Here is a 25837-nt window from a genome sequence, read left to right on the forward strand (position 1 = left end):
TTCAAAGAATGGAGACAGTGGCAAATATGGAAAAGTCGCCAGCAAAATAGGAACAACCAAAACCCATACACGCCAAGAAAATAAAGCCCATAGCAGAGAAAGAGGTCGCCCACATATGAAGAACGCCCACGTTGAGGAGAAACAAATGTTAGAGCAGAGAGAAAACTCACAAGCATTATCCCACATTGTTAAAGTAGGGGTGCTTTTTTGTTTTTAAATACAATTCCACTCACAATACATTATGACTAAGGACATTGGGATTTTTAAAAGCTAGGACATGCATGGTGGGCCCGACCTAATTGCTGACAGCTGGAGGAAAGAACCAATAAATTTTGATGAAGTGCAATGATGTGGAAGTTGCCAGAAAAGTTGAAAATCTGGCAAGGTGCTATGTCGCCACCGAAAAATGGCAAGGTTTTTCGGTAGTGACATAGCGACCTACCGAAAAACCTCAAAATCAAGTAAGAAAGAAGTGTGGGACTCGGCAACAATGACATGTCGAAAACAATGTGTGCAATGACTCAATATTGACGTGGAATTCTAACCAACTGTAGAAGGACAATTGGCACTATGGGGATCAAATTGCAACAATGCACAGGATGGAAACATGTGGTGCATCCAACAGCTATCGCTATGTCGCCAAGATAAAGATGCACGACAGATAACATGGCAACATGGTGACCCAATAAAAAGCTGACATGTTGCAGTGAGCTGGCAGTGAGGAACCGATAAGGTGCTGACATGTGGCACCCAATTGGAGGGGTCATATAACAGAGAAAAAAATGAACCAATCCAGTGTTGACATGTGGCAAGGGTGATCAAACCAGGTTTGACTCAGATGAGAAAACAGAGGAAAAATCAAAGTCATAAAATTAATTTTTTATGTTTTTCCAAAAAAGTACTTGTAGACCTCCAAAAATTTGAAAATTTGAGTTAAAATTATAATCTTCTATAGTTCTGACTATAGAAAATTTTTAATTTTCCAATTTTATTCTTTTAATTGCTTTAGCCATGGTTGGGAGCCTGAACTTCAAATGGTCGTAACTGAGGGAGTTTTTCACCGAAATAGGCACTCCAATATATTGCTAGAATCGGGAGGAAATGAACTTCCCAAATATGGAGTTAGTTTTTGCATAGTTATTCACCAGTTCAAGTTATAAGCAGATTTGTAATTTCCAGAGCATTCTCAATAGAATGGGCAGATTTCATCATGGAGCATCAAAATTGGCTAGAAGGCAGATATAAAAGCTTATTGAAGCCTGAATGTGGGAAAAAAAAATTTGAAAAGATTATATTGCATTCTAGAGGCCATTTAACTAATTTTTTCCCTTGCCTTGATTTGAGATCTGGCATCAAAAGTAGCTATTTTTCCATCAAGTTTTTGAATCACTTTATGCTTTTGGGAGGAAAAATGATCAGGGATTTGATATCCAGTTATAGAGAGAGATTATTGAGGAGGTTTTTCAAGTGGACACATGTTAGATGCAAAATAGATTTGGGAATTCTTTCCTCTATATCATTCTCTTTCTTTCTCATTGTAATGGTTCCAGTTTTTAGGAAGAAAAAGTTTCAATTCTATGATACCATTAGGGGTTCTAGTTTTTCACTATGAGACCATTGGTTCTAGTTTTTGATATGTTTTCCCTATTGTGACACCATATTCTTTAGCATATTCTCTCTTGTATGAATAATAGTAGTGAAAAAAATAGATAAAGTTTAGATCTATTAGGTGTTTCTATGTTTTGATTTCATGCATTTGAATGTATTCTTTCAAAGAAATGAATATGAATGAGCTAGAATTCCTTTAGATTCATTATGATTCTCATCTCCTATCTCAATAATCTATAATCTTATGCAGTCTAAGAACAAAGAGCTCAGATCCATTTGTAGTCCTTTAAGGTTGTATGTTAGATATGTTTTGATGTTGGAATAAAGGGCCAAGTAGATGCTTGATGTATTTGATAGGGTTGTTGGTTATTTGAGAAGGATATTACGTGAGAATGAGGTCTAAATGAACACCGATGTCTGATTCACAAAGTGATAGGATAGATCTGGTGTCTTGGTGTATGAAATATGTTATTGATATCAAAGATGCATGCATTAGATTCATGGAATTGCCCAATAGATAAGGCACTAATCAGCTACAGGATCAATTTGTTTGTACTGCTGCATATTTGGGGTTTCATTGAATTCAACATCGTTAATCAACTGCTTTTCCCTTTCATGTTGAAGAGCTAGAACAGAATGCCCTCACTCAACTTATAAATTTCATTATCTTTCATTTAGCTACCGCAGATCTATGTCATTGCATGAGTTAATAGGAGAAATAAAGGTTAAATCTTTTTATTAGATTCATAAATATGTTTTGCACTGGTACCATACTGATTGGATCTAAGATTCACCCGCCTAGGTTTTGCAAAGGCTGAAGTAGAAGAAGGGTCTAGCCTTATAGTTGGCCCGGTGTTTGAAAAGACATGTTAAGGATGGGAGTTAGCTGCCCCAAGATGTGTCTTGTTCTCATCAGGGTAGTTTGAAACCTATAGCGTTTCAAAACACCAACAACCTCTAGCTAAGGAAATCACCTATTGAGAGGTATCACTATGCAGAATGTGACCTATGTGCACCTTCTCCACAAGGTACATTGACATGGAACATACAACTATTGTACCCTTTCTACTTAGTGTATGGTCATGCTATGTATGTGACAAGGTTGGTCCATACCACCTAATACAAGGTGCAACCAATGTGTACACCCTATGCCATGTGATCAACCTGCTATTTCATGATACATTGAGGACTATAATGATAGTCAAATGATTGTTCCATCCTTCCTCGTTGTGTGGATAGATGTAGTCACGTAGTAATGTAATGTGAAATTTATGATTTCTTTTATTTTCTTTTCTTGAGCAAACCAATAGTTTATTATGTTATTTGTGAAGGTTTAGCCACAAATTGTGAGGTTTCATTGCATGTAGCTCTTGGGGTTACATTGGATTTTTTGTTGCAAATTCTATGGACTTTCTTATGTTATTGTTGAAATTGATGATTTACTCTCTTGTTAATAAACTTTGGTGGCTAATCTATTTTATCCTTATTGTTTTTGAGAGTTGGTCTTGTGTTGTAATGTGATTACTTTCCAAGAGCATAGCAGATGCACTTGGTGACTGTTTACGAGGAAGTAGACATAGGGAACCCCCATAGTATGGGGGTATGTATAGTTGTTATGCAGCTATGACCCCCTACCTACCTTTGAGTGGTGACTCTCCCTTGTAGGCTAAACACCTTACTCCAAACAAGGGATGTAAGTCACATAGTCTTGTATGGGAGGCCCCATCATATAGTGTGATACCTATCTCCATCAAGCCGCTGAGATATGAGATATGGCTTATGGATTTAGATGAGATCATGATGTTTTAACATAAGTGTTGATGCATGTCCACTCTTCAGCCTTATGTTGTTGTAGATGCATATAGTCATTCTTGCATGTTCATAGTGGAGGTGGATCTTCATGTGGTTGTGTTTTTATATCACCATGTTTTTGTGTGTTTTGATGCTAAACCTACTATGCAAATTAGGAAATAGATGAAATTGAGATTGGTTATTAAAGAGTTCTTATAGAAATTATTAAAGTTCTTGAAAATAAGAAATTGATTTTTTTTTCTTAGAAAGATGATAGAATGGTGATACTCCAAGTGTTACTGTGTGACTTTGGCATAATTTTTAAATGTGAAAAAAAAATGTAAGGGTTAATAATGTATTTGGTTGACTATTTCAAATCATGCATGAATTCTAGATGGAAATGGAGTAGAATACTCTTGCTATTCTTATATGTTGAGGATTAAAATATATACATTAATGATAATATTCCAAAGGAAAAGAATTTGTGACCTTGCTAGCATTCTTCTTCTTAAAGGGAAAAGTTACACTAGTGCTACCATGGTAATTGAGATTTAAATTTTTATGGTTGGCAAGAATTTGAATTGATATTGGTACATTGGAAATTATTGTGTTTAACCATATTCACAAGGATTATCTTATATCAATGCTTGGCTCCAAGGAGTATCATATTTTTGGTGTTGGTAAAAGGACATTTTGGACTAATGTGTGGTATGTTTCTACCTTATTTGTTGTGATTTCCAAGAGTGGGTTAAGTTTTAGGGGATGAGGATGTAGTGCCTCTCAATTCAATCATTACCAAGAAGTAATAGATCCTCGAACCTTGGATTGTAAGCACAAGGAAGTAAGTACACTTGGTCATTAAATGTTATTGATGTAGCTAGAAAGATATGTTTCATTAAGTAAAATACCACAATGTCTAATGTGTGGTTATCTACTAGTTAGAGAATATATGCATGATGATTTCTTATGATAATATAGGAAATGTCTTGCATTCAAGAATATTGGGTTAATTAGTAGGATAATTGTTAATAATTCCTAGATATTGTGTTTTATGTACTGATGAAAATTTTATAGAGATTTAAATTGACATATGTTCATACTGTTGGAAATGAATTATTTAAATGTCTTTAATTCAAATGAAATATTAAGATGATTATATTTTTAATATGTGCTACACCTTGTTAGAAGCAAGAATGTTGATGATATTCCTATGGGGGAGTATTGTAGGAACATGATTAGATCATTATCATGATGATATGTTACATTCATGATTGTGTTTTTCATTGATGTCAATATAGCAGTTTGTTGTGGTATCTAACAGAAGAACAATGGAAAGATCAAGTTGGTATGGATAGATAGTTGAACATTTTTACTAAGAGAGGTTAAAAGGAGATCATACTATGTGTTTAGTATCTCTAGATAACCTTAGAAGCATAAGATGTTAAGTCTGGAAGAAGTTATGCAAGTTTTGGTGAAGATTGTTCTAAGATAGAGTTTACAAAGGCATGTTCTAGTAAACTTGTTATATCTCTTAGCAGAATTGTTATTCTAAGAAGCCAAAGTTAAAGATGTGAAGAAGACACTCTGGAGATGCGTAGCTAAGTTGTTTGTCATAATGGCATATGTGTGAAAATTTATTTAAGTTGCAAGGTGGAAGATTAATGTTATCGCTAAGTGTAACGTGTTCTTAATGTGGTCCTATAATAATTAATTAAAAAGTTATAACAGCTGACACAAGGAATTGTTTTATAGATTCAATATAAAGGAAGGACATTTTCCTTTATCATGGTGTATAAATTGAAGTGATTGTAAGTAGCACAAAGAGTGGAGTGTGAAGTTAAGTAGAGTGGAGCAAAGGTGAAGGAAACTTCATTGCCAAGGTTTTATTGTGTTATCCAAAGTTGGATAGTTGGATCCGAGGTTTGTGACCTAGTCTACAAGGTCTGACAGTGACTGGTCTAAAAATTTACAGGACAGATGAAAGAAGTTAAAGTATAATACATACAATTATTTTGCAAGGAATAGTTGAGAGATCAGTTGGACAGTGAGTTCGGTGATCTTGCCCTAGAAGCTATTTGGACAGTGGGTCCTTTTGTCTTCTCTAACTCCTAATAGGGTTGGAATCTTCTAACAAGGATTCAAAGTCTCCTAACAGGGACTCATATGTACTAAATATTGTAATAGACTCCTAACAAGGTCCATCCTCTAACAAGAAATATATATGTCAATACATCATCTTATCATTCCCACAAGGGTTTTCCCTTTGATCAAGGGTTTTCCTAGTTAACATATCTAGTGTAATTGTGTATGTGCATCTTGTTATGTTTGTTGTTTACTTTGGTTAAATGGTTAAGTTTATTTAAGATGGATAAATGTTTTAATCATTGGATAACTAATTTACTCCACCCCCCCCCCCCCCCCCACCCTCCTTTCAGTTTTCTTAGTGAACTATTATTTCTAACAATTAGTATTAGAGCATCAGGTCCTTGAAGACAAAGTTTAACAAGTTTGGGAGATCCATGGTGAACATATTCAGAAAAGATAGTTTGAAGTTTGATGGAAAAAATTATGACAGTTAGAAGGAAAAGATGAAGACACATCTATTGTGTATAGGTCCAAGATATTGGATCTTGACAAAATCAAAAAAGACAATCATTGTTGAGAAAGATTTAGAAACTTGTATGGAGGAAGAAAAGGAACTTTTCATGCGTGATATGAGAGCTAGAGAAGCAACATTGTTTGCACTTCCTCAAATTGAATACAACCAAGTAAATTCATTTGTTACTTCTCATATGATTTGGAAAGCTTTGGAAAATAGTTTTGAAGGTGATGAACATTCTAAGAAATTGAGGTTACAAAGTTGTATTTGTGCATTTCAAGATGCTAAAATGATGAAAGATTAATCTATAAGGACATATGTAGGAAAGATATCAAAAATTACTGTAGGTATTAGATCTCAAGGAGGAACCAAAGAAGATGATGAGGTGATATGGAAAATATTGAAGAGCTTAACACCACCATTTAAGCTAGCAATTCAAATGATATAGTTTTTGATCTCTTGTTCCAAAGATTTTACAAAGGAAACATTGCTTGGAAGACTTGAAGCAATTGAGAATGACCTTAGATAGTCCAGAGAATTGAACAGAACAAAAATAGCTTTCAGTGCCTTAAATATTCGACCTAATTTATCAAGGAGCACAAGTGCTAGAGGAGACTTTTCTAGTAGCAGTAGATCTATTGAGGATAGAAAGATTGAAAGAGTAGCACTTCTGGTAAGAAGAGAAAAAGATGATAAGAAAATCTTTAAATGTTGGACTTGTAATGAATTTGGTCATTATGCATCTAAGTGTCCTAAAAGAGAGAAAAAGTATAGAGGTAATTTCAAACCTAGAAGAGATGGAGAGTATCTATATGCAAATGAAGAAGATGATTTTGATGACCAAGCAATAAGTGCCAGTGATGATGAAATTGGATTTGTAGCTATTAAAGAAGAAAGTCAAGAGAAAATGGCTTTGGTATCATAGGTTGACAAGAAATCTAATTGGATAATTGATAGTGGTTGTTCACATCATATGACTAGTGATATGAACAAGTTTTTTGACTTCAAAAGTCAAGATGGAGGTATTGTCAAAGTTGGAAATAATGCAACATGCCAAGCTAAAGGTGTTGGATCTATAACTCTTGATGGTAAGACTAACACTAAGGATGTATATTTTTTTGATGGTTTGAAGCACAATATTCTGAGTGTTGGAAAACTAGTGGATAAAGGTTATTAGTTGCAGTTCACAGAGAAGACATGCATGATTAGAGACAAAGATGGAATGGTAATTAGAACAGGAACTAGAGGTAATGTATTTCAATTGAATCCTACTAAAATGACATGTTTGGTTGTAAAGGTAGATGATAGTTGGTTATGCCATAAGAGATTTTGTAATATAAACTTTGATAGTATTGTGAAGACTAGTAGTATGTTTGTAGTTAGATATTTGCCTAAGATTGTAAAGCCTACTAACACAATTGGCAAGGAGTGTGTTTTGGAAAAGCATAACAAAACTTTTTTTCCCATAAAGAAGTTTACTACTACAGAAAAATTGGAGGTTGTACATACAGATCTCAATGGTCCTACAAAGACTAAAGGATTCTATGGTGGAAGGTATTTCATAATTTTAGTTGATGACTTGTATACAATGATGTGGGTTGCATTTCTTTAAAAAAAAATTTGAGAGATTTGATAAGTTCAAGATATTCAAGAATAGAATTGAGAATGAATTAGGTATGAAGATTAAATATTTAAGATCAGATAGAGGAGGAGAATTTACTTCAAATGAGTTTAACATCTTTTGTAAAGCTAATGGAATCAAAAGACAGTTATTAGCTCCTTGAACCCCTAAATAGAATGGTATAGCAGAAAGAAGAAATAGGTTAGTAACAGAAGTAGCAAGAGCTATGTTAGCTGAGAATGATGTATCCAAGATGTTTTGGAGAGAAGCTTTGAATATAGTAGTCTACACTATAAACAGAGTGCAAGTTAAGTATTTCAAAAAATTTGGCAGTAAGTGTTATATCAAAAGAGATGATGATATTGGTAAGTTTAATGCTAGAAGTGATAAAGGTGTGATTCTTGGTTATTCATTGAAAAGAAAGGCTTATAAATTTTATAATCTAAGAATTAAGACTATTATGCAAAGTGCAAATGTGAGAGTCGATGAGAAATTAAGGATACAAGAAAGAATAGTTGATTATAATTTAGATGATGAGAATGTTGTTACTAAACCAAGGAATGATAAAGTATTCTTTGAGTAAAGTATTCTTTGAGACTAACAATAATTTGCATAATGAAGGAGAGCTAAGGCAGGAACAAAGCTTGGAACCTTCAATAGAGCTAAGAGTTGAGATAGCAACTCGTACTTTGGTTAAGAATACGAAAAAGAATCGTCCACCCGAGTAGGTCATCAAAAGCAAAGATAAAGGTGTGATGACAAGAAGCAGAATCAATGAAGAACTATGTTTGATATCTCAAGTTGAACCTAAGAATGTAGATGAAGCATGTAAAGATGACTATTGGAAACAAGCTATGAAATAGGAATTAGATCAAATAGTAAAGAATTATATATGGAAATTGGTCCCTAGACCAGCAAACAAGAATGTGATAGGAACTAAATGAGTATTCAAAAACAAGATGAATGAACAAGGTGAAGTTGTAAGGAACAAAGCAAAGATTGGTATGTAAAAGTTACTCACAGCAAGAAGGAATAGACTATGATGAGACCTATGCTCCTATGGAAAGAACAGAAGTAGTAAGGTTATTCTTAGCATATGCAGCATATAAGAAATTCAAAATGTATCAAATGGATGTCAAGTCAAGATTTCTGAATGGAGAACTTGAAGAAGAGGTATACATAGAACAACCTAAAGGTTGCCCTTTGACATATGATAAGGACATATAATGCATACTAAAGAAAGCATTGTATGGCTTGAAGCAAGCACCCAAAACCTGGTATGCAAGGTTGGACAAGCATTTGACAAAGCTTGGATATAACAAAGGTATGGCAAATAATAATCTCTATTAGAAAGAATGTGAGAATGGATTGATGATATTGGTAATATTTGTTGATGATATCATATTTGGAGGAAATGATGATGACAGTGACAAGTTTGCAGAAGAAATGAAGAAGGAATTTGAAATGAGCATGATAGGAGAAATGAAATATTTTATAGGATTACAAATTGTACAGGACAAGGAAGGAATCTTTATTTCACAGACTAAGTATTTGAAAGATTTACTAAAAAATGTTTGGTTTGGAAACATGCAAACCTATTGGAACACCTATGGTAACTAGACACAAGTTATCTACAAAGGATGAGATACCTACTGTTGAGCAGAAGAAATACAAATCTACGATCAGAGGATTGCAATATCTGACTCACATAAGGTCGGATATAGAATGCAATCGGAACTATTGCAAGATTCCAAGATGATTCCAAAGAAGCACATTATGCAGCAGTCAAAAGGATATTTAGATATTTGAAAGGAACACCAGAGTTCAGATTGTGGTATGATAGATCTAATGATTTTACTTTATATGCTTATACTGATGCTAATTGGGCAAGCAATATGGATGACAGAAAGAGCATCAGTGGTCGAGCCTTCTTTCTTGGAGGAAGATTGGTTTCTTGGCTAAGCAAGAAGCGAGATTGTACCTCACAAAGTACAGTAGAAGCAGAATATGTTGTAGTACCAAACAATTGTAATCAAGTTGTTTGGATGAAGCAGATGTTGAAGTATATAAGGATAGAATTCTGTGAACCTGACTTCATACATTGTGACAACACAAACATAGTAAATATGTCTAAGAATCCAACATTTCATTCTAAGACTAAGCACATTTCTATCAAGTATCACATGTTGAGAGAAAAAGTTAAAGAAAAGTAGATTAGATTGGAGTATGTAAGCACTGACGATCAGATTGCAAATATTTTCACCAAGCCTCTTCCCAATGAGACTTTTGAGTATTTATGAGGTACGTTAGGGGTTATGCACCTTCCTACATCAGAGTAGATGATGCAAGAGTGCATCAGTCCAGTGTAATAGAGCACCATTGTTTGTCTGGACTGAATGTTGATGCTTCCTATATGGGGGAGTATCTATGATGGATAGAATCATCTAAGACTCTTATTGGATGTTGTTTTGAAAAGGTGTCTTTGGACACTTGAGCTAGTAAAAAATAGTTGTTGCAGAGATTGTTGGTTGTTGAAACCTTTGACATTGATGTCAATGGGGGAGAAGTTCTGCATGAAAAATAGCTTGGAAAAATAGTGTAGAAAGCATGAAAAGTGTAGCATGGAAGAATGATTGACAAAGAGGATTTAAAAAGAAAGGTTAATAGTCTTTTGCAGTTGGTATTCTTGGAACTAGATGTTTTTCATCTATGTTGTCATCAATGTCAAAGGGAGAGATTGTTGGAAGCATGAATGCTGGTAATATTCCTATGGGGGAGTATTGTAGGAACATGATTAGATCATTATCATGATGATATGTTATATTCATGACTGTGTCTATCATTGATGTGAACATAGCAATTTTCTATGGTATCTGACAAAAGAACAACAGAAAGATCAAGTTGGTACAAATAGACAGTTGAGCATTCCCACTAAGTGAGGTTAAAAGGAGATCATATTATGTGTCTAGTATATGTAGCTAACCTCAAAAGCATAAAATATTAAGTCTGGAAGAAGTTATGCAAGTTTTGGTGAAGATCGTTTTGAGATAGAGTTTACAAAGGCATGTTTTGGTAAACTTGTTATATCTCTTAGAAGATTTGTTATTCTGAGAAGCCGAAGTTTAAAATGTGAAGAATACATTTTGGAGATGACATAGCTAAGCTTGCTCGTCATCGTGACACGTGTGTAGAAAATTATTTAAGTTGCAAAGTGGAAGATTAATGTTATCGCTAAGTGTAATGTGTTCTTAATGTGGTCTTGTAATAATTAATTGAGAAGGTGTACTAGCCAACTCAGGGAATTATTTTAGGGATTTGGTATAAAGGAAGGATATTTTCCTTTATCATGGTGTATAAAAGTGAAGTGATTGTAAGCATCACAAAGAGCAGAATTTGAAGTTAAGCAACACAGAGTAAAGGTGAAGGAAATGTCATTGCTGATGTTTTGTTGTGTGATCCAAAGTTGGATACTTGGATCTGAGGTTCGTGACCTAGTCTACAAGGTCTAACAATGATTGGTCTGGTTGACAGGATAGAGGAAAGAAGTCAAAGTATGTTACATACAATTATTCTGCAAGGAATAGTTGAGAGATCAATTGGACAGTGAGTTCGGTGATCTTGCCCCAAATCTATTTGGACAATACCTGGTCTAGAAGGTTTGACAGTGATTGGTCTGATTGACAAGACAAAGGAAACAAGTTAAAGTATAGTAACAATTATTCTGCAAGGAATAGTTGAGAGATCAGTTGGACAGTGAGTTCGGTGATCTTGTCCTAGAAGCTTATTGGACAATGGGTCCTTCTATCTTCTACAACTCCTAACAAGGTTGGCACAACTCCTAACAGGGTTGGAATCTTCAAAAAAGGATTCAAAGTCTCTTGACAAGGACTCATATGTACTAAATGTTGTAATAGACTCCTAACAGGATCCATCTTCTAACAAGGAATATTTATATGAGTACATCATCTATGGGCATCATTGCCACCAGCGTTTTCCCTCTGATCAAGGGTTTCCCTAGTTAACATATCTAGTGTAATTGTGTATGTGCATCTTGTTATAGTTGTTGTTTACTTTGGTTGAGTGGTTAAGTTTATTTAAGGTGGATAAATGTTTTAATCATTAGATAATTGATTCACCCCACCCCCCACCCCCTGCCCCCCGCCCCCTCCCCTCTCAGTTATCTTAAGGGGCTATTGTTTCTAACACACCCCTGCTATGTGTGGATTTCCCATGGGTTCTAATATGAAGTGAGACGAAGTTGTAGTCACTTGCAAGGTCTTCACAACATCTCGTTCTCCTTCATAGTGATTATTTATGGTATATCTACTTCAATTATTATATATTATTAACATTTTCTCTTGATGGTTGCATGTTTACTAAATAAGTTCTAAGTACATTCATTATAAGTTTCAAGAATTGGATGTGTACCTATATTCCCAGTAGTGGGCACAGGTGATAGTAGCTCTGACCTCTCATACTAAGCCAATATCATCTATGTATGGATGATTTACCCATAATTGATTATTATATTATCCCTCCAATACATGGTTGGTAAATCCATATTCATTATGCATTTGTGAAAGACCAGTGGTGTGTTTGTGCATTAGAGTTCTCATAGTTGTCATGGAAGAGGATTTTAATTAATATTATGAATTTAATATAATTGTTTTATAATTTTTTTATATTTCTTGACAATTTTGTCGTGTAGACATTCCATTAATTTGGAATTTATTAAATTAACCCAAGTTAGGTTTGTACTTATTTTTTGGGTTTTAATTTAATTTCCTCAAGTGCTTTTATTTTATCTTTTTTGTATTGGGGGAAGAGTGACTTTTAATGAGAAATTAGAATTCATTTCTCTCACTTTTCATTTTGGAGAGCATAAATTGCACAAGCCCTCTTGTGAGAAATTTGAAGCTTTGCTTGTTGGATTTGATCTATTTGTTGATTCCTATGTGGAGTGGTTCATTGGATTTGTGCCAAGATTGCTCCCCTTTGTCAAACGTGTCAATCGATTTGGCGGTGATTTTATTTATTTCTCTTCATTGTATGTTTTTCTTCATTTGAGAGGTAGGGCTCTTTATTCCTTTCTTATTTCTTTGTGTAATCGCAATTTGTTCATTGTTATTTCTATGTGGGGTGTATTTATGCTCTTTCCCCAGTTATTTAAGCTCTTTCCATGCTTGTTTGGATATTTGTGAGTTTTATGTTTTTTAAATGCAAGTTTTTATGTTGTTATGCTACTGAAATTTTGTAAAGTTATTGAAAGTGGAATTTTATTTGATAAGTGCATTGGTGGGTACATTTAGACCAATCAGTTTTATTTTTGTAGAAAAAATCCAAGTTTTATTTTCTACTGTATTCTTACTGCATCATTTTGTGTGCCCTCCTGGGCTTTTTATTTTCCATTTTTAGCATGATTTAGATTTTAAGGTTGATAGTATTATCTTCAAAGAGTATGTTGGTCAAATCAGAATGGTCATCATACATGCTACGTATTTTACATCTAGGGTTGAAAAGTACCCTTTAAAGTTAAAATTATGATTTTCACTTCTTATTGGATTTTTTCAAAAATTGATTTTTTATGATGTTGAGTTGCTTATGGATATTGTATTTGATCATTGAGGGATGTTGGTATCCTATTTGTTTACGTCAAATCATCTTGGGATCTATGCTCTTGGTAATGAGACCAATAGAGCTTGGTCGTGATTTATGCTCTTCCTCGAGTTATTGTCTATTTTATGGATGCTTTGGATTTTCATGTATTGAGACCACATCCTTGCAAATTAGTTCAATTACTCCTACTTGATGGAATCTTGAAGGACCCATACTCTCAACTTGTAATTGATTTGAGTGTCTACTTGTATTATTTTGAGAATCTTGTTTGAACCTCATGGTGTTACTTCTTTCTTCTACCTTTTGTTGGTACACTCCATGCTTGAGGATGATCTCACATGTGATGTGTGGATGTAGGGTTTTGAGACCGCATCCAAGCTTGTAGTTGAGCTATGCTCCTATGTCAGTGTCCGAGTGACCTATGCTCTTGGTATTGAAACTGATTGAGTTACCATGTCTTTTATGGTTTTTGTTACCCTTAAGCCTTTCTCAATTTGTGCCTTGTTACATTATTTAGGTCATTCCGCTTGTTGTAGTGAGATGAGCTTGGTTGGCATTGTCTAATGGGGTAGAGTTATTAATAAGTGAGGACTAATTAAGGAATGGGATTAATACTCGTTGAAAATATATAATGAGACTACCTTGTTGTCATATGAGGATGTGGATATGGTGAGTCCTTGCCTAACCATCTACAAATGTTGGTATAGCTTAGTAGAGTTTTCTTGATGAGAAAAGGATTGCTCAAAGTTGCATGGGCCATCATGTGCCATGCGATGACACTCCTACTTCTAAGTCTTTTCACTCAACCTTTGTTAGTATTGAGTGTTGACCTTGTTGTGCTATGAGTTTACTTGGTATGTACTTTGGATGATGGTTCTCATGTTGAGTATTCCTCATGTTTTGCTATCATTCACACTTATATGTATTGTATTGGGTCATAGTACTCGCCCTTGAGTTTATGTATTGTTTATCATGTTTACTTGTTGCTTTCCTTTAAAATAATGCTAGATATTCATGCTTAGTTGATATTTTGCACCACTGCTATGGATTCGAAATAAAATTGATAGATTAGCATGTTGGATGTTTCATGTTTCATTGATGACATATATTTCATTATTGGTGAGTTGAAACTCATCAAGTAACACCAACAATCTTGTTGGCATATTGAGATTTCATGCGCGGGGGTATGGCTAGGATCCTTGAGGTCTCATGATGTCATTATGGTTGGGAGGAAATGAGCCCAATTGTTTTATTTTGGTTGCTTTTTTTCTTGTGTTTTCTCCTCATTATGATGTTGCTTATGTAAATGTTTCTTTAAGGATGTTGGTTTTCTTGGATTAGAGTAGAATGATGTTCATGTTAGTTATGTTCATTCTCTTTCTTCTTATTGATGCTCTCAAGTGATTATAGCCTCGATTTGTGTGTGTATGGTACTCCCAGTGTGGAGGTTAATATTTAGTTGTGCCTTGGTTCTATCTTAGTTTTAGCTTTTAATTTTTGCATTTTTACCTTAGGTTGATGTTTTTTCATCTCCACTCAGAGAATATCATCTATGACGCCCTAGCCTGAGAATTTGAACACATTTCAACATATTTTCATCTGCGTAGATTGGCATCTATGTTTTGATGTCTACGTAGATTAGTGCCTATACCTATGATTTGTCGTCTTCAACCTCATTGGATTGTATCTTTTTATGTTTACCAGTTTATTTATTGTCTCCAAAGTTTGGCGTCTGTGATTCGGCATCTATATAGTTTTATCATTAGCACTCATCATTTGACAACTTCATTTGTTAGATGATGGATGATGTTTTAAACTACTTGAGTTGGTCCTTAGGGTGTTCAAGTTGTCTTCTAGGCCTATTTTAAGACCTTGGTGTGTATAAAATATATCATTAAAGTATAAGTTGGATATTATATGTGCAGTGATTCATTTGAGAGGGGTTCTAGCCCTCCAGGAGTTAAGATAAAGATCCTAGATTCTAAAAATCATCAAACTTAGTTAGATTTCATGATTTTAGACTTCACCAAATTTCAAGTTTCAACTTTAACGTTCAATGTGGTTTGCCTTGGACTTGTACCATGATTACTTTTCTTTTTCAAGATCTTTTGAGGGTTCTTACTATTTGTTTTGATTATGTTATGGATAATTGGATAAAAACTTATATGTTTAACCATGTCAGGAATCTTTACTTAGGCTTAAAAAAGAACATCTTTCTTGGGTTAGATAGTACAATATCTCCCTCTTGTGAATTATAGATGTCTATCTATACTCTTGTATTATTTTTGGAGATGTGTGTATTCTCCATTATGTTTACTTCGTTAGTGGCTTTGGAATTCTTGGAAGTGTCAAAAAGACTTCTACTTGTGTTTTGAACACATTATTATGCAATGTTCATTGAGATTATTATCTTGTGTTGAAGCTTCTATCGCACTTGGTTACTCTACATTGTAGTAGGTAACTTCTCTATTTATTTTTTACATGTTGCATGTTTTATCCTTATGTTCCAAGGATTCTCAGGTGGGCATACATGGCTTCTCTCAAGGCATGTATCAGTTTTCCTCATACCTACTTAACATGTGCAGAATGTTGCACTCTATATATCCAAAGCATTTGTGTATAACTATTGTATTGACACAATGCAAGGCAAGAGAATCCCCAAAGCAGATAGCCTAGCACCAAAAATTTAACCACACAGAGGAATATACACAATAACACAGAGATTTAGATCCAAAAAAATGCCAATTCTCATATTAGAATCATAATATTTATATCCAACATGCTCAGTTTTAAGGCCTTCTAAGTTATAGCCAAATACATCACCAATTACAATAACAGTTATGAAAAACCTTGGAAGATCCAACCTCTAGCTAGCCCAAACCCACAATCTCGTAGAAACCCCAAGAAGAATCTAAACTTGTGCTCGCAATCCACCAAGCAACCTTCTTGTTTCCCAAACCCACACTTAGCTACTAGCTTTGCTATTTTTTTCTCTTTCAGCCCTCCATGTTGAACTCCATACTAAATGATGACTCTAAACTCCACAAGACCCTATACTTATACTAAGCCAAGCCACAAGTCATCCTAGTGAATTACATTAAATAAACACACATATTAAATACACCCTCAAGTCACAAGTCGGATTGCAATAGAAATTAAATACATGAAATAACTAAATACTTAGTATAGGCCCCAAGATTAAAATGCATAACTTGTTGGAAATTTGTCTTGCACTCCCCTTGGGATTCGTGACAAGGGCTTAACTGCCTCTTGTGTACTATAAGTTGAGTGGTTGTATCGGGCATTATAAATCAGTCTTTTGGTGCAATGGCAACCCCACTCTAACATGTGGTATCAAAGCTTAGTCGCAGGTTCAAATCCTTAGACCCTCGGGTAACACTGAGGGGGAGATTGTTGAAAATTTGTTCAGTGCTCCCCTCGGGATTTGTGACAAGGGCTTGTTGAAAGATCGGTCTTCTGGTGCAATGGAAACCCCACTCTAACATAACTAACTCAAATGACAACATGAAAGTACACGCCCTCAGGCATATAGGTCCACATGTCATCCAGTGATCAAAATCCAAGAGTGCATAAGCCAACTGCCTCAGATCGAAGCTTCATGAATAAATCTCCAAAGCCTTCCAATAAATGAGGAACACAAGGCCAACAACCACCAAAATGGATCTAACTCCAAGACAATTACTACAAACTTTATGTGCAATTACGACAAGGTTCCCAAATATGTCCCAAACATATCCACAACTATGCAAAGCATAACTCCACAAATCTAAGCTCAAAGCCCTTGCAAACAAGATTGCCAACTTCTCTAGGATGCTCCTACACCAGACACCCCAAGTGCAAAGAAATGTGTTCTCAATAGCTAGAAGAAGAAAAATTTAGGGCTCAATGTATAAAACTCAAATTGAATCTCCACATGTGTGTCCTCCACATTAACAACTTGCACACTTTCCTTTGTTCCACTTATGCAACTCCTTTCTTGCAACTGTCATAATCCTCGATGTGCAACAAGTTTTCCTTCTACACTGATTTCTAACATTTTTAGAATCCTTCAACTCAATTTGGCTACCAAAACTTAGGTTCCTCCTACCAAGTTCTTTGTTCTACAAAGGAATCAAGGAATGCTCCCTTCCACCCTTCTCAAGAATAAACACATTCCTTACACACTCTACAATCATATTGCCAAGGTCTATCCAGTAATATGTGCCAACTACTCTTGTCCACAATATCACACAACACTTGATCAACATATTGTCCAATCTGAAACTCAACAAGATATTGCTTCCTCACTTCCAAAGCATGTTCATTTTGTAACCAACTGGTCCTATAAGGACAATGATGTATCACTCTCTTTAAACCAATTTTTTGAACCATATCCTCAATAACTAGGTTATTAGTACTGCCACCATCTACAATCACATTCCAACATTTAACTCCAGACTTGCAACAAGTCCTAAACGAATTCCTCCTTTGACAAGGTTCCAATGTCTCCTTACAAAGCAACACTCTACGAATAGAAAATTATCTGTCTCTATCTCAGGATCATTCACCAAAGAAACTCTTTTATCACCAACCTTCTTGTTAGCATTTGGACATTCCAAAGCTCTATAACCATCTTCACCACATTTGAAACAATGACTCTAATATGCACCTCTACCTGTTCTCTTTCTCTATTCAACAGGTTTTCCTTCATCCTCAACAATTTGTTTATCCTTCTCAGAATTTTTCTTCTTCTCCTTTCCTTGAGAACTATCTTGATGTCTTCTCTTCAATTTTTCTTCTAACCTCAAAGCATACTGATAAGCATCCTCAACTAAAGTAATATTCAATAGACCAATATCATCCTAGATACTGAATCTCGAGCCATTAATAGATCTAGCCACCTTTTCCTTAGAAATGTTCTTATGTCCAGATTGAAGAGTCAACTTGTAAAACTCCTTATTATAATCCTTCACAATCATATCCTTTTGTTTCAAATTCTACAATCTCTTAAACAACTTAAGTTCATATTCAATAGGAATGAACTTAGCCTTCAATTTTGTCACCATCAATCTCAATCTAGTGATCTTTATTTCACCTTCCTCTTCTCTATCTCTTTGTAATTCTTCCATCATAAAGTAGCGTGTCCTTTCAACTTAGTTTGTGCCAACCTCATTTTGAGCATATCTACAATATCCTCCAACTCAAAGTAGTTTTCCAACTCACAAATTCAATCAGTCAAGTCTTCAAGATTCAGAGTACCTAAGAAAATTAGAAATATCCATCTTATGCTTTAGCTTCAACTGAGCTCCAAATCTATCCAAACGGTCAGTTTTGTCTTCCACGAGTCTCTCCATCTGATCAACTCTATCTTCACCACTAGATCCAATAGCTTCAAAGTCTTTGACAGCTTCCTCATAACCATCTTTAGTATGCACAATCCTATGTATGCCAACAATAGCTCTCATGATCTCAATCTTCATCAACTCCATCTCAGATCTTTTGAAATTTGATCTAATCTTCACTAAAATCGTAGTCTCCACGGCATCACAGAGATCATTTATCACCCTGGGGTCCAATCTTCTTGGAAGCATCTTCCAAGATCTTTGCAAGCCCAAAGAATCAAATCCACAAGATCTTTTTCTCAAATACCACTTGATGCAATGCAAGGCGAGAGAATCCCCAAAGGAGATATCCTTGCCCCCCACAATTTAACCACACAACGGAATACACACAATAACAAAAAAAATTTACATCCACAACAATGTTTATTCTCATAATAGAATCATAAGATTTACATCCAACATGCCTGGTTGTAAGGCCTTCAGGGTTATGGCCAAATAGATTAGCAATTACAATAACAGTTCTACAAGACCTCGCAAGCCACCAAGCAACCTTCTTGTTTCCCAAGCCTACACTTCGCTACTAGCTTTACTAAATTTCACTCTCCCATCCCTCCATGTTGAACTCCATACTGATTGATGACACTAGACTTCAAAAGGCCATCTACTTATACTAAACCAAGCCACATGTTGGCCTAGAAAATTACATTAAATAAAAACTCACATATTAAATACACCCTCAAGCCACAAGTCAGCTTGCAACAAACATTAAATACATGAAATAACTAAATACTTAAAATAGGCCCTAAGTTTACAATGCATAACTAACTCAAATGATAACATGAAAGTACATGCCCTTAGGCATAGGTCCATGTGTCATCCAGTGATCAAAATCCAAGAGCCCATAAGCCAACTCCCTTGGATCAAAGCTCGTGAATACAATCTCAAAATCCTGCCAATAAATCAAGAACATGCGACGAACAGCCACCAAAATAGCTCTAACTCCAAGACAATTGCTCCAAACTTTATGCACACTTAAGAAAAAGTTCCCAAATGTCTCAAACATATCCCTAATTATGCAAAGCATAACTCCACAAATCAAAGCTCAAAGCCCCTGCATACACGATTGTTGACTTCCCTAAGATGCTCCTACATCATGTACTCTTTGCAAACCTTATGAACCCTGATGCATATGATGAGCCTAAATGGGATTTAGTTCCCTAACAAGTGAAGGCATGCATTTAATTAATAAGCTTCAATGATTAATAAATAATTAAGCTTGCAAAATACATAGGAAATTTAAATATAACCAAAATTATCATTCATTTTGATATATAATATTTATGGAGTTCATTATTTTCAACCCTATAACCTAATTTTTATCTTTGGAGGAACCGTTCCACTTCCAATTCCACAATGTTTGTATCTTACTTTTGTACATATTTTTTATTCCAACTTAATTGTACAATCATCAGTTTACTCACTACTTGTTAGAAATTAATGGCCGGTGCCAAATTTAATCTCCCATTTATCACATTGTGTTATCATTTGAAAAGGAAGGTTGCGCCAACCTAATCTTGTTGATATACATAACTAGCTTAGCATTGTCATTCACAATTAAAATGATAAAATTCCTTTGATCAATCAAGATGATGCAATTTCTAAGGAAACAAACCACTTTAGGTTGATATTAGGCCAATATAGTTCTTTTCAATTTATATTTACTTTTGGCAAGTACTCTAATAAAGTTTAAATATTTTCAAAGAATTAGATAGAATCCTTGCTTAGTAATTATGGAATCGTCTACTATTTCTCACTAAATTGAACCTTTGGACTTATATACATAGAAAGCATTATCACAAGCCTAATAAAAATAACAATAGTGTCAAATAATAAGAAAAATAAATAGCATGTCACTTAACCATTCCATGTTAATGTCTTTAACTTTAAGCATAGAAGCGTAACAAAAAACATATCTCTATTTTAATGTCCTTAACTTCTATCGAAAACATATGTCCATTCAAGGTCACCTACCTACAATTTGCATCTCACAAATGTAGAAGCATACCAAAGAAAATGTCTCTATTTTATTGTCCTAAACATCTATTAGAAACATGCAATCATTCAAGGTTGCCTACATGTAATTTGCCTCAGCGGCCTAATCAAATATGGTGAAACTTTGATGGTAAACAACAACTTGGTGTCTAGCACTCAATTTTGTGTTAAAACCCAATGTAGAAGCTCAACTAAATAGATATTTTGCACAATTAAGGTATCATGACAATTGGTGAGCAATAAATGCATTTTCTAAGAGATTTTTTTTTTGTGATTTAAATCCTTAAAAATCATTGAACATCATTGCACTAGTAGCTAACTAAAATTTTATTTTCCAAAGTAAAAATTATTATAACTAGGGATTTTTTAAAACTTGTGAAAATCAAGATGTTGGGAATTTATGCTTCTATGGTCACTACTTTCTCTTCCCCATGAATCCTCCTTTGGTATAAGACTTTACAATTCTAAGGATTGGCCATAAGAAAATTGTTTTCTCTAGCTCTCCTATTACTCATAGATCCTAACTTGAGACCATCTTAGAAAAAAGGTTGCTCCAATCTTAGTCGTTTCTCTCTTGGCCTAACTCACAAGTAATTAAACTCATTTTATAGAGGGTATTTGAAGATATTTCGTGATTCTTGTAATTGTATGTAGGCATTCCAAAAACCCCTCAAAGTAATTTGGAAGCGTGGAGATGTCTAATGGCTTCTCAAATGCCTCATAATCATGGCACATGACCTCAAGTTTCCTAGTCGGGGACTCTAGAAAGTGTAGCTAGAAATAAACAATAGAATATTTTTAAAGCCAAGAAAAAGACAAACAAAATCTAGGACGAGATTATGGAGGCTCGCAGGGTATTGTTTCTCTTTACATCTCTAAATGATGTTGATCAAGTGGCCTAATATTAGGAAATATTTGGACCACTTTCTTCTCGAAATTCAAAAGGATGCCATAAAGTTTTGGTGTCTTGCAACAACTGATGCATCAAAATGGACTTTGACAAGACATCCAAGAATTATCTACGGTTGTCTAGGGTTGGCACTCTTGTCAAGAATCCTAAAGGTACAGGGATGGCCTTGGATGCTTGTTTTATGCTTAGTAACTCAAATAACATTGTCGAAGCACATATCTTGGTTCTCATATTGAAAGCACAACTAGGACCTCAAAATCATATCATCGAAGGTGATTCGAACCTTGTTATCAATGGTTTCAGTAACTAAAATATAACTCATTGGTGGATTTGTAACTTTATCAAGGAAGTTGAAAGATTAATTAACCATCTTGATTATGTTTGAATAAAGCATGTAACACATGAATGAAATAAAGTTCAAAGAGAACAATGTTCTACATCCATGAATAATGTTCGGCAATTTTCCAGGTAGATTCTGTAATAGTTTTTATATCAACATTTCATATCACACTTCATGATACATCATTAGGATGATAAAGAGGGATAAGGAGATTTTTTTTTTTAAGTTTTGCAAACCCAACACTAGCTAATAAAAGGGGGAAGATGATGGTAAGTGACCCAAGAACCAAGGATGGATAATAGCAATAATAAGAAAAAAGAACAAGAGAACAAAAGAGAGCTAGGAGTTATTAAAAATGATAAATTAAGATGACTGTGTAAATGAATAGACAATTAAAAAGATTGTAAAGAATATTAATGAGACTCGAAGAAAAGATAAAAGCAATATGATGTATGTATCCACACACACACACACACAAAGAGAGAGAGAGAGGGGGGGGGGGGGGGGGAGAGAGAGAGAGAGAGAGAGAGAGAGAGAGAGAGAATAACTAAAACAGCCAATAAATTCGGCAAATACATGCACAGAAGAAAGAGAAAGGATGCAAAAGTCTAAAGAGAAACATTAAAAAGGAGAAATAAATGACTAAACGAATGAATATATTTATTTATTAATTTTTAAACATGTGTGTTTGTTTATGTGTGTGTGTGTATGTGTTTCTAAAGATATATACACATTTGTATGTGTGTGTATATGATTCAAAATTAAATTAATTAATTTATGTATATTAATTAACTCGTATATAAACTAATTAATTAAGCTGCTATTATTATTATTATTACTAATATAAAATTAATTAGCTTATATGTGTGTGAGAGAGATTATATTAACTATATTAAAGAATATATAGAAATATCTATCTGTATGATTAATATATGTATAGAAAATTACCTAATGCATGTATGCTAACCAATCTAAGTTTCTAGGAACACTACCAATCTTTTGGGCATATTGGTAATGACTTTCCTAAAGATAGTAATTATTTTTATTTTTTAATTATTATTAACAATGACTGAAAAAAAAAATGGATAGGTTCCTTCTAATTGGATCCACTTTTCTAGTTCACTTGTTAGTGGGAGTAAATATTGGATGTTTCCATTATCTTTCTCTATTTGTTGCTTGAGATGGGGTGAGAACATGTTTCCTTGTCTTTATACCTTTCATAATGCAGCCTTGTTCTTAAGGGAAAACTAGTGTTTCTTTGTAGTTCTTGACAGCCATATTGATTGTTTATCCACTTTTGAGCATTATATAAAGGCTAAAAAAATATTGAATCATATGAATTGACTTGCTAATTTTTTATAAAATTGTCAATGACCCTTAAAGTTATTAACAAACCATCAAAACCTATTATAGACAATATAGTATTTTCTTAATAATATAAATATGCGTTATTAATATCAAAATGATATATAAGTACAATAAATATTTGTTATTTTATAATATAAACATTTAGATTTTGTTTATTACATATTTTATTAAATTATAATATTTTTAAAACAAAATAAACAACTTTTAAAAATTTGTTTTAACCATTTTTAAAATAATTGGTATGTTATAAATCATATAACTTACAAACTTTCTTAATTGATTTGATATTTTTGTATCTATTACTAACGTATAATTATTTTCAAATTTTCTATTATTTTTATCACAAATAAAAGTTTCTAAATACTTTGTTTATAAAACATATGAATTTAGAAATTTGCAAATTTTTGCATGTAGTAACAATTATATAAAGTACATATATTTTAAAATAATAATTAGATTACTTGCACATTAGAAAAGAAAATTGGCAATCAATATTTCTCTTGAAATGTAAATAAAAGAGATTGAAATGACCAAAAAGTCATAAGAATCTTATGACAAATAGGGGTGCCTGCCGAATTCCAAGCCTACTTTCTAGTACAAGACATTTATACACCCTTTCATGCCTTTTCTCTCATTGTCAATTTGGAATTTTTTTGGTAGCTTTATGCTCTTTTTTCTTCTTCAAGTAAAATAGAATATCATCCCTTTTGTCCTTTTCTTTTTTACTTCTCTAATACTGCATTATTGCTTATCGGTTTCCTCTTATCTCTTTTTTCCTTTCTTTATTATGTTTTGAGAGTTGTCTCAATCATTTCCTATATAAGTCACTTTCCTATTGCTTTATGTTTTCGCAACGTTTACCTAGTCTTGGGTGTGGAAGATGTCCTTCCTCCATCTTGATACTTCTAGGTATCCCTCCTAATGTCCACCTCTTTCCTATCTGTTGGCTTGTTTCATCATGTCCTGTGTAGGAGAGTGGTGTTATCATTGTGAGCATTTTGCTAATCAGTTTGTGTGTTCATTTATGTTTGTCTATTGGGATTTTGTTGATAGATGGCAAGCAAATTTGTAAAATTGTTATTCTTTTGGCAACCCCAGTAGATGTCCTCCTCTTATATCACAGGGCTTTACTTAATGTTGGGTTGCTTTAGTCACTTTCAACTAGTATGTGCAAGCATAATGAAGCACAAGAGATTGCCACTTGTGGTGTTGGTCCTTTCCATATCCTTCTGAATATTATGGTCATATAAATATTAATGTTCCTTTCAATCTACAGTCCATGATGTCACAGAAGATGAAATCAAGATGAATCTCTAACCCTATTTAAAACCACAATTCATTCACGTGAGCCATGAAGACCCTCTCACACACTGGTTTGAATGGAAGTCTAAGGTAGTTTAAAAGGATATTTTTCCGTGTAACAAAGCTCATTGCTAGCATGAGCACTCACAACATCTATTCTAGCTCTGCAACAGGTCAAGTCCATCCAATAACTCATAGGAAGGATCTTTAATCAATATCAACCCTACTTAACATAAAATTTTGTTTGTGGGAAATAACTACATCACATAGATTGGACAAACGAACTTGAAGAATTTTACTTCTGCTATTAAAGACTTATTTGAAAACTCTCATAATCAACTCTTAAAGATGTGAATGGGAGGATATTATTGAAGAGGAATTATGGATGTCCAATCAATCAATACCAATACTAAAATGGGAACCTAAAGAACACATGTCATAGCCTAAGTGCTCTTAGGCAAGATATAAGGAATTTAGTTCAGTTGCATCTCTGGCTTATTTAGTGTGTTAGTGGCAGCTAAAGATAACCTAATGGCCACCTAGAGCAATATAATTTATTGCATATGCAAAAAAGTGTTTTCAATTTTGAGGAGACAATTAATATGAATAAAAAAAAAAAAATTCTTACCATGTTCTGTGTCCTTCCACTTTTCATCATCAAGTTGATTTATTGAGTCATAATATAAATTATGGCGTACAATAACACAATTAAGATAAATTTGATACAATGATGTAATGTCTACTATTTGGACTTTAAGCTGCCCTAGAATTGCCAAGGAAGGTGTAAATTATACTTAAGGATGAAAATTGCCAATTTATATCTGGAATTAGAGCCTACAACTAGGTTAGGGTTGTAAAACACAATTCTACCACTAAGGGGGTAGGGGTACAAGGCGGGAGGAGTAAATCAATAGTAAATACAAACTTTTGAACGTTAATCAAACTTTGAACTTAAGATTAAAACTGAAATTTGAAAGTAAATGAAATTGAAATCAAAAGCAATACAACTACATAAGCACAATGCATAGGATATTATGTGGTTAGAATGGGAAAATAGAGTGAGAAATGTTGTTAGGCTCTACTATCCTAATCCAACCTTGCAATTGAATTATTTATTATATATTTGGTCACCGACCCAAAGAACCATCAAATCCCCTATAGGAGTGCCAACTTTTCTAAAACTACAATTCACTTATCAGAGCACCAACTATTCTAAAAATACATTTCACTGATCTGAGCACCAACTCAAAAATTCTCAAGAACACCAACTTTAAGACTTTTACAATAA

This window comes from Cupressus sempervirens, chromosome 11, assembly GCF_028749045.1.
Source record: "Cupressus sempervirens isolate cs-2001-9-10 chromosome 11, ASM2874904v1, whole genome shotgun sequence".
Lineage (NCBI taxonomy): Eukaryota > Viridiplantae > Streptophyta > Pinopsida > Cupressales > Cupressaceae > Cupressus > Cupressus sempervirens.